At 37.0% G+C, this 5,455-nt stretch overlaps 1 pseudogene; it reads left to right on the top strand.

The window, feature by feature from the left end:
* The first annotated feature begins 214 nt into the window (after window positions 1–214).
* Window positions 215–3,230, top strand: LOC122753878 (annotated as a pseudogene).
* Window positions 3,231–5,455: the final 2,225 nt, after the last annotated feature.

Raw genomic sequence — 5,455 nt, 5'->3', positions numbered from 1 at the left:
TTCTTTGTGTTTCAAATTTATAAATGTTTTTAAGACAGTCTTAGGTGTTGTGGTAAAAAGATGCCAGTTTTTGAAGGACTACCCTTTCGGGGAGAGGCCGTGACGAATGGCCATGCACTCCACCTCCATCTGCTAGGCACTCCACTTCCGGGGTGAGAGCTTAAAAGACAAGGAGAGAATGGAAGTGAGGTCTTTGGTCGGCTCTCCTTGTCCGATGACTGGTGCTGCACACAGAGACGCAGACGGAGGTTGGACTCGGCCCGGTTCGCCGTACCAGCATGTGCTTGACGTAGCTCTCCCCCCCAAAGATGGCCTTGGTTTTTTGGTGAGTTTTATACGGAATATAGACTAAGCTTAGACTTAAGACTGTTTTGCATTTCTACTTTCCTGTCTCTCTAATCAACATCACCTTGTAATTTCCAAACAATAAAAGCTCTAAATAGAGATCAGAGGCTTCTGCCATTTACTAGTCTGGGAGATAAATAAGGGAAAGGTTAAAAAGGGGAGGTTAATGCTCTAGTATCCAATTTTAAATCTCACAGAGTCTAACTTTCATGAATTTGATGAGCAGATATTATTATCCATTCTGTACACTTATGGCTCCCTTAATGTTATATGGATTCTGTTAAATAGAATATAAGATGAATAATTGTATGTAGAATATGTTATATGTGTATATATACATGCATATGCATGTCTGTATGTACATGGTTAGATCAATGCCTTCATACTTCCCCCATACAAGTTTGATTAATTTTTATTTTTAAAAGTATTAAAACATCCTGTTTACTTGAAAGGGTTGGTGTACCAACTGGTCAAAATGATAATATCACTTCCTTATCCCTTGATGTAAAAGAACTACACCTGCCTCCAAATGTGCCCTGATTTTCCCTGGCAAAGTAAAATAGGAAAATAAGATAAGGGAAGTTTGCTCACCTGATTCAGCTTAGGGATATATTCAATGCATATGCTTGTTGAATATTCTTCTCCTTTCATGGCTTAGTAAATGTCTTTTTTTAAGTTTTGACTGAATGTCTGTGCAGATCTCATTTCACTCCATTATGAAATATGAATCACTGAAAGACCACATGAGCCAAACTCAGCCCCAAATTCCTTCTATAGGAAAAGATAGTAATTTTGAGTGACTAAAAGAAAACAAACTAAAACCTTTGCTTTTTAAGTTTTGCCTAAATTAAATTTCCTTTAAATTTTACTTGTAACTCATATTTTTATGTTGCTTTCATTCAAACCTTGGATATCCTATCCAAAGATAATGGGACTTGTTGTTGTTTGTCCTTCATCCCTGAAGTGAACCATGACATTGAAGAGTTGATCTCATTACTTGCACTGAATTAGATTTAAGTGGAGGGCTGTGCAAGGTTGACAATGTCACTCTGGGTCCAATGGCAAGATATACATCAAGATGACTGGAGACATCCCCAGATGTTTAAGGTGATTGGGGTTAAATGACTTGCCTAGGGTCACACTTACTTAACATCGCTAGGTCAGTTGTTTGGTTACCCTTCCAGTAATGTGGATGGATTGGCACTCACAGCTACTTTGCATTTTTTGTAATATATTTATCTATACAAATTCTCTCATCTGCACAATACATGAATCACCACTGATAATATACATTTCCTTTTTGCATGTATGCTTTGATATGTTTTCTTGCAAATAGGTAAGCTGTTTCTGTCTACTACATAGGGTTCTACTGTATCATGAATGTGAGGTGTTGTTTTTTCTTTAATGACAATGTCTTGAGCTCCCTTTGGGTATTTTCCCTACTCTAAGAAGTGAGATACTATTACTTCAGCTCCATTTAACAAATTACTATTAATTAATATTTTTTGGTGATGCAATGGGGGTCACACAGTTAGTAAGTGCTAAGTGTCTGAGTCCAGATTTGAACTCAGGTCCTCCTGAATCCAGGGCTGGTGCTCTATCCACTGTGCCACCTAGCTGCTCCCATTAATTAACTTTTTTTTTTTTTTAGTGAGGCAATTGGGGTTAAGTGACTTGCCTAGGGTCACACAGCTAGTAAGTGCCAAGTGTCTGAAGCCGGATTTGAACTCAGGTACTCCTGAATCCAGGTCCAGTGCTCCATCCACTGTGCCACCTAGCTGCCCCTTAATAAACTTTTCAAAGGACATTTGTTGGAACTTTCCAGAAAGCTCTGCAAGAAGGTGAGGGCAAAGAATGAAGCTGCCCAGGTTCCATGAACAAGAACTAGTGCCCCACCCCCCAATATCACTTCCACTCAATCCCCCAATATTCCAACTGGCAGTCCACTTTCACCCCAGCCCAGATATGAGTATTTCAACATACAGCAAACCACAAGTGTCACTCTCTGACTATTAAAAAAATATTGAAAGAAATGACATATTAAAATGTTTCTGGGGTAAAACCCAATGCCTCCCAGGAGGAAGTAAAAAAGGCATATAGAAAACTAGCCTTGAAATATCACCCAGAAAAGAATCCAAATGATGGAGAAAAGTTCAGATTTCTCAAGCTTAGGAAGTGCTTTCTGATGCAAAGAAAAGAGACTTATATAACAAAGGTGAACACGTTTCCAAGAGGGTGGTACTAATGGTGGCTTTGGTTCTCCGGGGGATTGTTTGACAGATAGATAGTTATCATAGTTGTAATAGATAGATAGATAGATAGATAGATAGATAGATAGATAGATAGATAGATAGATAGATAGATAGATAGATAGATAGATAGATGGTAGATAATAGATAAATAGATAGACTGATCTACCAATAACTATTTTTATATATTTGAGGAGGTGGAATAATGCAAAGGGAACAGAGAGGCAAAAATGTTGTCCATCCATTGTTAGTGATCTTAGAAAATGCATATATTGGTGCAATGAGAAAACTTGCTTTGTAAAACAATGTAATTTGTGATAAATGTGAAGGACAGAGTGGTAAGAAAGAAGCTGTTGAATGCTATCCCAGTTGCAGAGGTACTGGAATGCAAATAAGAATTCAGATAGGACTTGGAATGGTTCGGCAAATTTAATCAATTTGCATGGAGTGTGAAGGGCATGGGGAAGGAATCAGCTCTAAAGATAGATGCACAAGTTGTAATGGAAAGAAAATTGTTTGAGAGAAGATTCTGGAGGTCTATATTGACATGGGCATACAAGACTGTCAGAAGATAACATTCCAGGAGATATTGTCCTTGTTTTAGATCAGAAAGAGAATACTATATTTACACAATGATTTGAGAACTTTTTCATGTGAGTATAATGGACATCATCCTAGAGTTGGATTTCAGTGTCAAACCTCTTAATAGGGGTCAGTGAATAGTCTTCATTTTAATGCTGGCTTTTGTATGCAATAGAGAATAAGTGAAGGACTATTTTTCTTGTTTTTTAGTTCTCTAAGAGAAACATGACATTAGGAGGTGTTGTCATAATTTGCAGTTAATTGAATTTAAGAGGGAGGGCTGTGCAAAGTAACCAGCCTCACTTTCTCCTCCAGAGCCATCTGGGTCCAGTGGCAAGATATACATCAGGGTAACTGGAGATGGCTCCAGATGTTTGAGGCAATCAAGGTTATGTGACTTGCCCAGGGTCACACAGCTATTAAGTGTCAAGTGTCTGAGGCTGAATTTGAACTCATATTCTGACTCCAGTGCCAGTGCTCTATCCATTCAGCCACGTAGTTGCCCTAAGTCAGACTGCAATCATCCTAACACACTAATTACTAGCTAGTGTTTTGCTGTAATATTCAACTATGGTTGTATTTTTTAAAAGTTAATAAAATCAGTAATATAAAAGGCTGACTTTTTAATTTATAGTGTTTAGAGTGCAAGATAATTTAACATCATTAATTATTTCCTTCCAGTAAAGAGGTCCCCAAGCATTTGTCTTTTTATGACTTGTACTATTTCTTTCAATGTGTATATGCAGTGGCCTAAACTGAGATTTGACTCTTTATTGACTAATTAATTGTACACAAGCATTTATAATTGGTAAGCTCTGAAATTTAAAATTTGTACTGAATTCAGCATCAGAAGCAAATAAATGAATGGAAATTTGTTTCAAAAACACAGAAAGAAAAAGCTTAAAAATATCAACCCTGGTACACTGGAAACACATTCTTCCCTACACTACTTTCTGTGACTGAGGAGACCAGGCAGAGAACCTAGTTTTGTTCCGAAATAGTCTTGTTCACACAAAGTTCATGGCCCAAGGTGTCATGAATGTCTGATTTGTCCTTATCTTAGTGACTGCTAGCTTGGGGCTGGAAGGGCATTCTAGAAAAAGGTTCTTTGCTCTCTGGAAGCATTGATGCTAGTCTTGCTTCAAAGCCTGGACTTGAATTTCTGCATTCCTGTGGCTTGCTCTCTAGACTTTGGAAAAGTTACAAAGTTGTAGTGATATTTAATTCACCTAAAACTGAAAAATACAAATGTTGAGTCAAAGGACCAGTTCACAAAGACACATAGCCTTGATAGGAAGAATGTTCTGCAGCCTTTCCTCTTACAACATTGAATCTCACAATATGCCATGAGCAAAGGACTGGAATTACAGAGTAGCTGAAAAGACTGTGACAAGGCCTTATAAATTCATTTGAAGCCTTTCAAAGATCCATTCATTTACAACATGATTTGCTAACCAGAACCAGTTATAGCATGTCCATCGTGCTCCATTATCTCTACAAGGCAATTATTTCCTTTACATATTCTATCTACTCTTCTGGAAGCAGGCTTTCAAAAGCCCTTCATGGAGAGATTCAATTCAAGGTAATCTACCTATGTGCCAGATAACCTGTTTCATAAACACAAACACTTACAGGTATGTATATGCACGTGCATGTGTATATGTGTATGTGTATGCATATATACATATGTATAAGCATGTGTATGCATATACAAACATGTTGTATATTAATGTGTTTATATATACATATGCACACATATATGTGTGTATACATACACATATGCATACATAAACATACACACATGGCCTATCAAATAAAGTTAAAATTCATTAAAATCCATTCAAGGTCCTTCACAATTTAGCACAACCTTTCACTGAGGTCCAAATACAATTATTTCTCTTCACATTTCCTATGTTTTGCAAAAACTGGACAGATCACCATCTACAGGGTCAGTTACATAATGTTCCAAAATTTCACAATTTGGATAAATGCATAAGCCTCTCCATATCTGAATAAGAATCTACTGTATACAAGTAATTGTAATTCAACTTTTTCTTACTGACTTTTAAGGCAGAGAAAGGTAAAAACTCACAAAGCAGATTTTATTTTTATTCAGCTATATTTGTTTAGTGCTTCTTTTTTCTTTCTCCTGAATTAAAATATGATTCCTGTCATACATACACCCATTGGTTTGCTCCTTGTTTTGTCATTAGGAACCAAGTAGAATAAGCCTATATCTTTTTCCACATGGTAGTCTTTCAAATACTTGGAGTCTCTAC

This window comes from Dromiciops gliroides, chromosome 1 (genome assembly GCF_019393635.1).
Source record: "Dromiciops gliroides isolate mDroGli1 chromosome 1, mDroGli1.pri, whole genome shotgun sequence".
Taxonomy (NCBI): domain Eukaryota; kingdom Metazoa; phylum Chordata; class Mammalia; order Microbiotheria; family Microbiotheriidae; genus Dromiciops; species Dromiciops gliroides.
The sequence above is the reverse complement of the archived record's forward strand: the minus strand, read 5'-3'. Positions and strand labels throughout refer to the sequence as shown.